The following is a 12,349-nucleotide window of genomic DNA, read 5'->3' as shown; positions in this document are numbered from 1 at the left end:
TCTGGTATTGGGCCACCCACACCTACCAGAGCCTGGCACGGGGTGTTCGTGCAGCGCTGGCTGATTGCAATTCAACAGAGTCAGACGCTGCAGAGAAGGTGAGGATGAGAATTAAGAAAAGGTCTCTGGATTGCCTACTTGGTAACTTTTAAGAAAATAGATTCCACAGCAGGGCAGAGCTAGGAAGACTGACTGCAAAGGAGTAAGGAGCGGATGCCGAGGCAGCTGGGGAGTGCAGGCTGCTCTTGTTGGCAGAAGGTGCGAGCATTTGTAGATGACATGACATGATGCCTAGGGTCTGCTTTCAAATACTCCAGCAAACAAAGAAGGAAAAATGAGAGGAAAAGAATAGAAGGGACTTAGGGAATGTTTGGAATTTTCCATAACAGAAATAGCACAATGGGAACAAACCAACAAAAACATCTGGAAGTGAGAAAAAAGGCTGTCGTTAGCCGGACCCTTGGAGTTTGAAATTGATACAATGAGTGTGTACAAGAAACATGAGAATGTGATTCGTTTGCTTTTGCTTACCTATTTTGGCATAATTTCTAGGCAAATTTGCTAGTTGCTTCTTTTTTTTAAAAGATTTTATTTTTCCTTTTTCTTCCCAAAGCCGCCCGGTACATAGTTGTGCATTTTTAGTTGTGGGTCCTTCTAGTTGTGGCATGTGGGACACCATCTCAGCGTGGCTTGATGAGCAGTGCCATGTCCATGCCCAGGATCAGAACAGGCAAAACTCTGGGCCGCTGAAGCAGAGCGCGCGAACTTAACCACTTGGCCACAGGGCCACCCCCAAATTTGCTAGTTTTTATCTTCAAGAAGTGCACGTGGCCAATGACTAACATAACCATTTGTCTAACAACGTTCAATACATTAAACAGTTTTACTTTTCACACTTTTTGCATTCATTACAAATTTTTCATTTGATTCTCATAATAACCTCATGCGGTATGTTTGGCATAGATTATTCCCGTTTGATAAATGAAGAAAACTGAAGTTAAGTGACTCACTTATTTGCGCATAACTGGTAAAAGGAAAAATGCACACCGGAAACCAGTACTCCCACCCAACCATCCCTACCCACTGCCTGCCTCGAGACGCCACCCCCTGCATTTCGTTAGTATCCTGATCACGCTGCACATCCTGAAAATTGGGGAAAGAATTGTTTTCCACCTCTTTTTACATCTGCCTTCCCCATGAGGGGTGCTTTGCCGCAGTCAACATTCATTCAACAGACATGAAAATGGGTAGGACAGCCCTGCCCTTTGGGAAGTTCAGGTGTGAGTAGCCAAGTCAGATGAGAACAACTAACGTTATTCGCTCCGCCAGACCTTTGGGGAGGCTGGGAGTTCCACCGAAGAGGAATTTGGCAAGGTTGCAGACCGTGCTACATCCGTGTTCTGATTTACTCTTATCCTTTACTTTGAAAAAGATTGGCGTTCTTGGTTCATAGCGTCAAGCCAGCTTATTTCAGCCCAATCTTTGAATCTGAGCTGTTTCCTTTCAAATTTTCCATTTTAATTTCTGAACAGGCGAACTTCATTGGCGGTCTCTTCTCAGTTCCTGCTCTTGGCTCTGACTTGCCATATCTCGGCAGAAAGCTCAAGCATGCTTCGGGGTTCAGAGACTGTGTACACTGAGAATTTGACATTGAAATTCAGTAAAAGATTTAGAGAACTCCAGAAATGCAGCATCTCAACTTGACAAAAATGTGTTTGGTTTCTGTGGTTAAGTGAAATTACAGCAACCAACATTTATTGAAAGCTGACTATATGCCAAGTATTGTTCACATGCGTTTATCCATTTAGCCCTCTCAAGCCCCCAAGGTAAATATTGCAATTTTCCTGATTCTACAGTCAGAGCAAACTGAGGCACAGAGAGGTTAGCTCCCAGGGCGGGAAGTTGGTGGAGCAATGTGAGTCCCCTGCTTGGGACCCACTGTGTGGTATTCTGTCCCATGCTGACGTGAGGGCTAGGCCTTATGACCAGAGAAGGGTTCAATTTCTCTGATTTTCTGTGTGAGTGCTGACCAGGGATCAGAAATCTGCCTTCTAACCCCACCTTGCCTTTATCTTCCTGTCTGACATTTGCCTCCCTAGTTGTCATCATTCTCTTGTCACCATCTGACGTGGCCAGGCAGCAAGGGAAAGATTGCGACAGTGCCCGGTGGCCAGAGCCTGCAGGTGAATGAGTCCTTCCGTGGACGGTTCCTGCCACTTGGAAAGAATTTGTGAGCTGCCCCAGCTCTAATTTGTTTACTGCTACTTCATGGTACAGACTCTACAATGCACAACTATTTTCACATGATCTTATAGAAGGAATTTCCTACTTCAGGAAGTTTGAGAAACGGCTTCTTACAAACATCATGTACCGTTGACAAAAATGCCTGCTCTCCAAACCTGCGGCCGCGCAGCTCTGCCCCCCTGCAGTCAGATCACGCTGGGCCTGGGGCCTACGGACCCTTGAAGAACACTGGCTGTCTGAGGCAAGAGTCAGGATTATTCCACCAGGAACAGGTAGACGCTCTGCTCAGCCACTTGTGTGTAAACTCCGTGCGGCCAGGCTCAGTGTCTGTCCTGGTCACTGCTGCACCCACAAGGCCTTGGCCGTGTGGTTTTGGACGAGCGAGGGGGTGACTGACAGTTCAGTCTAAACAAAACCCCTGAGGCTAGAAGAGAACCGCCACCTGGGTTCTCCCTGCCTGCTCCCCGCTCCCAGACACCTCCCATTACACTTTTCCTCTCTCCTCTCTGTTTTCTGCCCATCCCTGACTTTCTTCACTTCCATCCTCACCTTCTTCTGCTTTGTCTGCATTTTTTTTGCTTCCACCAGCCTGACGATGACGCCGCTTTTGACCACGCCTTCTTTGTATCTTTCATCTCTTTCCCACAGCTCTTCTCTGTTGCACTGCGGCTGGGTTTTCCAGATGTGTGTGGCTGCATTTCAAGTGTCTGACTGTGTTCTCTCTCCCAGGGACATGGGAGCACGTGGTTGCAGAGCGCTGACCTCCATTCCCACCTTCTCTCTTCTCTTTCCTCGCTGCTGCTGATCGAGGGCCGGTAACAATAGTCTGGTCCCTCCCCGTCATGAGTGTCCCACTCGGCTTCGTGCCTCTCCCCCCGCCTGCCTTTGTGTCTCTGTGTCCAGAACAGCCTTCTCTGTTCTAAAATTTCCAGAGTTGTCCTCCTGCTGAGAGCATTCCTCACATATCCCAGGTGGGCACTCAGGATTCTTTCCAACGAGAACACAAAGGAACAAAGGAAAGCCGGGTGGACAGGAGTGCCAGCCCTGGGGGCTCAGGCCGGCGTGCCCAGAGGGAGCTCGGAGATGATACAAACCATGCTCATTCATCAAAGCAGCTTTCTTCAGACTTTTAAGATTGTGTACCCCCTCAGTAAAGAATTGTGAGCACTCACCACTTCAATATATGAATAGTAATTTATTAATTATATATATGACTCTACTAATATATAGACTCATTATAAAACAAATGTGGAAATAAGTAAAGTAAGAAAAACATGAAATAAACAATATTTTAAATGGGTTTAATTTATTAAAAGTATAAAAATCTTTTTTCTCACTAAGTATTTAGTAATAACTTTTAGTTAAAGCAATCTGATTGGTTCAACAGCATTCTTTTTTTAAACCTTAATTTTGCACTTTGCGATACAGTATCTGGAAGGACCGGTTCTAGAATTCAGTTTACGTCAGTACTTGACAGTCACAGATGAATGAGACACCTCTCCAAGACTGGTTGATCCCCGTGGGAGAAGTGCCTTGTTGGCTGGGTTTACATACTCACTTCTGTGTCCATCCACCAATTACACAAAGTTTGTTGTTTAAATCTAGCTAGCAAATTTCCATCTTCTCTGAATGTCAGTCCGTTTTTGCATGTTAATCAAAAGGTCTTGCAGTTTTACATTTTTGATGAATAAGGTTTTGAAATACCATAAGGAGATTTGGTAGCTTTTCATGTAATTAGAAAATTCTGTTTCAACTTTGTGTGCGTATATGAGAGTTTTCATAGGTTGCAACTACAAGTCTAACTTTTTTGACTACAAAAATGGCATAACAAGAAGAAATGTCCAAACATCCCATTTCCAAAACTCTCTCCCAAAAGCATATATTTCCCCTGGGGAAACAACAACAACAAACAATTAGTTCTCACTTATTGTCAAAGCATCTTTTTCTTGATATGGCGGCTTTTCTAAAAAAAAAATGCTGGGTGGCCTAGGACCGTCAGATCTGATTAGACCTCCCTGTTTTCCCTGTAGTGTGGTTGATGAGGGCTCTTCCTAGGAGGATCAGAGGTCTCAGCTCCATCGTTTTCTCTGTGCTTTCTTGTGCTTTTTTTACTAACATTGTCAATCAGTAGTCTCTTTGCAGAAATCTTTTTTAAAGCCATCTATCCATTTTTTTAAAGTTTTTTTAAAGTTTAATAACACTAAGTAATAAAATCCTAAAGTCCACTTACCCAACTGCACAGAAACTGCAATAAGTCACAACATGTTGAAAATGAATGGAGATGTGAGGGTTCCCCCTGTCACCCCTCTTTGAGGATCACTCCCTCTTTTTAATGGCTTGTCTCACCTACCGCATAATATGTGATTCTGACTTTCAGGGTGAGTGAGGGTGCGAGCATGAGCTGTATTTTAACTATTTGTAAAGTTTAATTTTTTTTAGTTTTTAGGAAAAAATAAATAGAATTCTATTTTCTTCCGGCCATCCACAGATACTGCCGAGACTGGCCCCCCAGGGACGGTGGTGGGAGCAAGGAGGCAGGCAGGGTGTGTGTATTTGCTTCACCATCTCCCCAGCCGCACAGTAGTAAAACTGACCGCCCCTGCCCATCCAGTTACAGTGACCACAAAGGCCCAGAGGCGACCCAGGCCAATCGCACGTCTGACCACGTGTCTCTACAGCTTTGAAACTGCTGCCGGTTCCTCACGGCAACTGAATGAAGTCCAGATCCCCCAGCCTGAGATATTTACAGGGTCCCCACCACCCGCTGCCGCTGGGGCTTCACCCCACCCTCCAGGTCCTCCTGGGACTGGTCCCTCTTCCTCACACATTCGCTCCTTCTGCTCCCTCCGTCTCCCTCCACCCAGGACCTCTTATCGGCCATAACTAGTTCAAGCGCTCCCTGCCACCCTGTAAGCCTGCCCCGACCGCCGCAGTCGGAGGGCACGATTCCCGGGTCTCCGTTCACCGCACGCTCGGCACCCCTCGGTCCAGGGGTCCGTGTGCTGGGGACCGCGTGGGGCCACGCCTCCGCTTCTGCGTCTTCCCCTCGCTGCGCGGCTTGTCTGCAGGATTTCAGTTTTGAATGAAAGCGGGCACTTCTCTCCTGCCGTCTCCGGATGGTTTCCCACAACCTCCGGGCCACCTTCCGAGTCGTGGTGGTGACGATGCTAACCGGCCCGGGGGCGCGGGGGCCCACTGCGGCTGCTCGGAGTCACTCCCCTTCCCGGTTACTGTCCTTCCTCCTTAGGGGCAAGAGGAGGTGTGGGGCTCTATCTTCAAGGAACTGAGACCCACGGATGACCGCCCTGAGCAAACGCTTGTCCCTCATGAGTAGTCCGGAAGGAGGGAGCGAGCGGAGGAAGCGGTTAGTTCTTTCCGGCGCCCGGGAGCGGCCGGGCAGCCGCATTGGCACCGGGAGCCGCTCCCGGCAGAGACGCGCTCGGCTGCGCCGCGTCCTCGCGCCCCCTGGTGGCGGGACGCAGTGCCCGCCCTCGCGGGCGCCCCCAGAGCCTGCAGCACCCCCACCCCCTCACCCCGGGGAGGCGGTATGGGGAGGCTGAAGCGGGAAGGCAGGCTCTCCGAGGCTACAAAAATCTGACATACAGGAGAGGAGTGGGCGTGTCCCCCTCCCAGGTGGTATGAAGAGCTCACATGCTTGGAATAAAATAGAAAAGCAACGCTTGCCCACATGGCCGAGCTTCCCGGTGGGCATTTCTCCATCAAGAGTAACCAAGACGGCAATTTGGCTGGTTCGCTGCATGTGAGTTTAGCATCTATGGTATAGGGCTCTTTGAATGTCAGTGTTATTGAGGTTTTCATAATTATGTACTTTCAAAGATGTTCAATGTAATTCTGATCATACTCCTCTAAAAATGCCTCAGATTAAAAGCTTTTGCTGGCTCTTTAGACCGTGGGCCTGCAATTATAGAAAATGAACTGCATTTTAGCTTTCCATTGAAATTAATAACAACGGTTCCCCAGTTGACTCTGTGAATAGCTAATGGAACAAACAGGATACTTCAGTACGATATGGGTTGGAAAGCCATCTGAGCGAGATTCTGGGTTTCAAATGGGAAAATAATTCATACAATGCAAACCTTTCTCATATGCACTCTGTGCAGTAGGTGTTTCTCTGAAATAAAAAGTGAACTATTTAACAAATGATTAACCATGACTCAAGTCTGCGTGTTACTCGCATGAAACCAGAACTCAGGTAGTAACCTAGGACGTGGTGTTTAGCACTGCAGGACATCTCAGAGGCCCTCCTTATCTGACGATGGAGATGCTCCAGTTCCCAAGGTTGGGGGTGCTCTTCAGACACTAAGCTGGGAAGGGACAGATGAAAGTGAAATTTGGTCTACTGACCCAGAGCAAAGCGAACCTTGAAAAGTAGATATTTTCATTCCCGTTTTATAGATGTAGAACTGAGTAAAGTAGCTTGTCCAGCGTGCCTTCTCAGCCTGCCCGCCAGGCAGCCCCTCCCCATGAGAGACACCTGGAGTGGAACTTACCGGCTCAGGATGGGGGTGTCTCCATCCTTTCCCCCATCAGTTGGGACCTCCCAGCCCAGCTCCCAAGCCCCCGTGTCTGGTCTTGTAGCTGGGAGGGGACTTGAGGAACACTTTGACTCCAAGACATTCAGTTCTGACTCCTTCCCCCTGCCCCAGTCCGAATCCAGCTCTCCTGCTTTCCAGGGATTTCCTCTTTATAGGGTCTGGGTGTAGAGAAGAAATTCCAAAATTAGATTAGACAAGGCCCTGGTGGTTAAAAGGAACCCATGAGGGATAAAGATTAAAAGAATTTAAGCCAAGTTAAGACAGAGGCCTATGAGGAGACACGACTCCCCAGCCCTCCTCATTTAGAAGTTCACTTGTGTAAGACACCTTCCTTGTGACATTGAGGCTGCACCTTTTCACACGAATATACCCCTTATTTCACTCACCCATGTAACACTAAGATGGGGTGAGTGACATAGAAACATTACACCCAGAACATAGTAGAACATTCTGGAGAAATTAGTGAGAGGTGGTGATGGACTTCCCAAAGGTTTGACTGTAGTGGGCATCTGGCACAGGGCAAACACTTTAGTGAGAGTACCACTCCTTACAGATGGCCAACAGGCACATGAAAAGATGCTCAACAGCACTAGTCATCAGGGAAATACAAATCAAAACCACGGTGAGATATCTCCTCACATCTATTATCAAAAAGACAAGAAATAGCAAGTGTTGGCCAGGAGGTGGAGAAAAGGGAACCCTTGTGCATATTGGCAGGAATGTAAATTGGTGCAGCCACTAGGGAAAACAGAATGGAGGTTCCTCAAACAATTAAAAAGAGAACTACCATGTGATCCAGCAATCCCACTTCTGGGTATATATCCTAAGAAAACAAAAACACTAATTTGAAAACATATATGCACTCCCATGTTCATCACAGCGTTATTTACAATAGCCAAGATATGGGAGCAACCTAAGCCTCCATAGATGCATGAATGGATAAAGAAAATGTGGTATACATGCATCCACAATTGAATACTATTCAGTCATAAAAGAGAGTGAAATCTTGCCATTGGTGACAATATGGATGGACCTTGAGGGCATTATGCTAAGTGAAATAAATCAGACAGAAAAAGACAAATATCGTGTGATCTCACTTATATGTGGAATCTAAAATAAACAATCAAAAATCAAGCTCATGGATATCAGAGAACAGATTGGTGGTTGCCAAAGGTGGGGTGGGAGGAGGTAAGAAATGGGTGAAATGGGTGAAGGCAGTCAAAAGATACAAACTTCCAGTTACAAAATCAGTAAGTCCTGGGGATGTAATGTACAGTGTGGTGACTAGTTAATAATACTGTTTTGCATATTTGAAAGTTGCTAAAAAGAGTAGGTCTGAAAAGTTCTCACCACAAGAAAAAACATTTGTAACTATGTATGGGGACAGATGTTAACTGGACTTACTGTGGTGGTCATTTTGCAATATATGCAAATATCGAATCGTTACGTTGTACACCTGAAACTAATATAATGTTATATGTCAATTATACCTCAAAAAAAAAAAAACAAAAAGAAAGGAACACTCCTGGCCTGTCTGAACTGGAGATGAAATGACCTGAAAGCACAATCTCCAAGGTGGAAAGTGATTAAAAAAATAAAAGATTTCTGAGATGTGGAATAGGTGACATCACACTCAGAGCTATTAAGATATGGTTGAAAATGATATTAACTAATTTTCAATGCCTCAGAGTCAACTGAGAAGAGACTGTAATGTCACAGGTCAGAGGTGTGTCCCTGGGGTTATCCTAGGTGACTTTTTATGTCAAAATGACATAAAGCTAGGCAAGAGAGCTAAAAGGTGAGATGACCAAATATCGGGATTCAAAAAGGTCTTAATGATAATAACCTTGATAATAATAAGCTGAAACTGAAAGGATGAGCTTTTAAAAGGTAAATTGTCTTATTTAGTTCAAATAATTAATTGCACAAATACAAGATGGGGGAAAAGTTAGACATTCTAGACGGGCACCACTTCAGTATGAATTAGCATGTAACTCGGCTGCTGGTGCAGTTTCCAGCTATATTAACACAGTCAGAGCACAGCATCTACGTGAAGGGAGGGAGTGGCAGCCGTTGTCCTTTGTTCTCAGGACATCACATCCAGTTCTTGTGGGCACTCTGAAAGGTAGACGTGGGAATCTGGATTGTGTCCAGAAGGGAGCTCTGGGAACATTGTCATCTGCAGGATGCTTGGGGAAACTGGAATAATGCAGGACACAGATCTTCATAAATGTGCAAGGCTGTTGTGCAGAGCAGAGCGGGCGGGCAGGTTCTGCATCTCTCCAGAGGACTGAGCTGGTGCTGGTGCTGGGAACTGCAGAGAGGCGGACTGGGGCTCAGCGTGAGGAGGCACTTCGTGACAATTCCAGGCGTTTCAGCATGCAACTCGATCTGGAAGATTTCCTTAGAGACCAGTAGGTGTCCGGGGGACATCTTGCCTTGGGAGAGAAGTTGGATGAGGAGGCCTCTGAGGTCCTTTCTGACTCTGAGATTCTGGCGGTGCCATTAGGACTAAGGGGGAGTTGTCAGGAGGCAGCCTCTCCATCACGTCCTCCAGGCTCCTTTGGGTGGCGATTTGGGCTTGTGGAGGGGTTTCTGGTGGGGAATAGTTGAGGAGAAGAGTGTTGGAGTGCGATTAGTGCTTGAGGGTGTGCAGAACAAGGTCAAGCCTTCTCCTGGCTCCTCCCCTTCTGTAGAGAAGGAGGGTAAGACGGAGAAGCATTTACACGACCCAGTTACCTGCTGCAGGGCACTTCTGCCAATCAGCTCAAAGCACAATTACTGGGGCCTGCTTTAGGACAACAGTTTTATCCTACAGAGTCCTTCCTGTACCAGCCTTCCTTGGAATGGGATGCCTCCGCACTTTCTGGGCTGGAGTTGCCTTCATTAGGCGAACTTGGCTAATGGTGATGGCGCTCTGTGCTGGGTCGTCTGCACCCCCACTGGGGCAGGCAGAGGCAGGCAGGCGGAGGGTATGAGAGGAGTGGGGAGCTGGGGATCACGGGAATGTCTGAGTCCCAGAATGTTGCCGGTGAAGATGTCGTAGCAATGGATCATCTGACCGACCGCCAGTCTAGAGGTGAGAAAGGCGGGGCTCGGAGAAGGAAAATGACTTCCCCAGGGCAGGACAGAGCCAGGTCAGGATCCAGTCTCCAGATTCTCAGTCTAACGCTGTCTCCACCTTCCCATTCGTGGCCACCACACAGTAGGCTCACAGATAAGAACCCGGGGCTGCTGAGGCCAAGGGGAAAGGTGGCATCATTTAAGATGACCAAAAAGAGAGAGAGAGAGGAGACCAAGTGCACGTCCTTCCTTCAGTGGAGTGGCTTCTCCTCGGCCAGAGCCCTGATTCCTGGCTCCTGGTTCCCGTGGGGCTGGGAGTGCTGCTGGGAGCTCACCGAGGGCAGCCACCACTCCTGTCATTACCATCGTTGTCCCCTCACCACATGGCTTGCTCCTCGCCTTGAGATCGGTCCCATGCTGTAAGTATTGCTGCTGCTCAGGAGGGAAGCAGCAGAAGAGCTGCAGGTGGAGGGACCTGGCGCGGGGTAAAGCTGAAAGAGGAGAATCGGGGCCACATGGGACCCTGAACAGTCCTGTTTCCTCCACTCGGCCCCAATTTCCTCACCCGTAAGGGCACCCGATTGACAGGCCCGGTGTAAGAACCCCAGGGACCGGTCAGCGACTGTGAAGAGCTCTGTGGCCAAAGAGGAATGGGATTGCCTGCAGGGCGGGGTCAGCTGCAACGTTCAGCAAATGACACTGCGAGCCCCGCTCGGCTCCCGGTCGGCTCGGGGAGTCCACCTGCTGGCTCACCGTGTGGTGCCTCCCCCGCTGGCCTTGGGCTCTGGGTGGCCAGCAGTGTGTGCCAGCATGGCTGCACAAAGAGTCTTTGTGACAGCCTGCAAGTCATCCTCCACTTCTGGGCCGACGTGGCTTCTGTTAATTAGCCGCAACAGGCACTGGCCGTTACCACCTTCTGAACGCCTTATGAGGACACCTCCATGCAGACAGCTTCCCCGGCCACGCCTTGTTTTAGAAACAAACCAGCACACAGCTTCTTGGCGGCCCCATTCCGCTGGTCCCCTCAGTGGCATTCCACAGAGGCCTGTTTATTTCTGACTCGTGGTTGAAGTCGACCTGCAGGTGGTGTGCTGGTACACTGCGTCTGGGGGGCGCCGGGAAGAGGGGAGCCCTGATGAGTAGCATTTGCCAGCTCCCATGGCGTCAAGGCTCCCACTGTGGCCAATTCAAGCTGCTAACACAGTGTCGCTGACTGCAGCGTGGGGAAGAGAGGCACACAGTTGGCTGGTGGGAGCTGGTGGGACCAGGCACCAGCTCGCACTGCCTGAGGTCTTTGTGGGGCACCAACTCAGCCAGGGAGAAGTTCGAAACACCTCCTGAGGGAAGCCCTGAGACTTTCTCCAACTCTGAGGCTCAGGTATGTCTGTAAAGGTGACCTGGGACCCTGAAAGCCCACCGCTGGGGGAACTTGTCCCTGGGGCGCCTTGGAGACCCTGCTGCCTTGGCGTTCCTTGTGAAGGCACAGCACTGTCTAGAAAATCTCCTCTTTCCAGGGGGAGGAGGCAGAGGGAGTGCTTGAGGTCAAACGCCAAAGAAAGTGTTGATCTGACCTGAGGCAATTCAGTTTCCGGGAACTGTTCCCAGTGGGCAGAGAGAAAGAGCGTCTGCGATGGAGTCAGAAAGGCTTGATCCAGTTCAGGGTTTGTTGCTACCAGCTGTAGGCCTGGGGCAGAGCATATTGGCTCTCTGAACCTCAGTGTCTTTATCTGTACGACAGGGCTTGGGGGACAGCCTTTACAACCTCACAAAGTAAAAGAAGAAACATAAATTAAAGGAGACAGAGAAAGTAAACACACTTTGTAAACAGAAAGCTGTATTCAGAAGTAAGGAATCATTTTACTGTCTTCGGTGCTTGTTCTCTGCCCCTATTTTGCATGTAACGCATGTGCCACCTCAGGGCACCCTGCTGGTGGTGAGCGAGAGCCAAAGGAATGCCTTGCAGGTGTCACTCCTTATCCAGGAGCGAGCGCCGGCCTTGGCTGATGTTAAAGCTCATGCTGACGTTGACGGCTGAGGACTCGGCAGCACAGGGCAGCTGCAGGCTGCAGACGAGCAGGCTCAGCTGCTCGGCACACGAGCAGCCTTCCGAAGCCTGTAGGAGTCTGAGATGATGGCACTTAGCAAACGCCAGGCCTGCAGCTCAGAGCTCCGGCCAGCGAATGCCAGGTGCCCCCCAACCAGGAGCCAGGGGTGCAGGAGCAGTTGAGGATCTGTCTAACCCCCTCCAGAGAGGGACACACACACGGATCAAGCCTCTATTGCCTACTTTCCTGGCGATTGTGAAAATTCCAGTTCTGCTATCCCTGAGTCAGTCCGATTGGGGATAATCAGGAAGAGGAAACCATAGAAATAAAAACGGAAGGCAGCACAGATGGCCACACAGCAGGGGTGGTTTTCTGGGATAAGGCTTTGGGCAAGGGAGTGGAAGCAGAGGAGAAAACCCCGACCTGCACGCTACACCCACG

The sequence above is a fragment of the Equus przewalskii genome, chromosome 16, assembly GCF_037783145.1.
Source record: "Equus przewalskii isolate Varuska chromosome 16, EquPr2, whole genome shotgun sequence".
In the NCBI taxonomy this organism is placed as follows: Eukaryota; Metazoa; Chordata; class Mammalia; order Perissodactyla; family Equidae; genus Equus; species Equus przewalskii.
The sequence above is the reverse complement of the archived record's forward strand: the minus strand, read 5'-3'. Positions refer to the sequence as shown.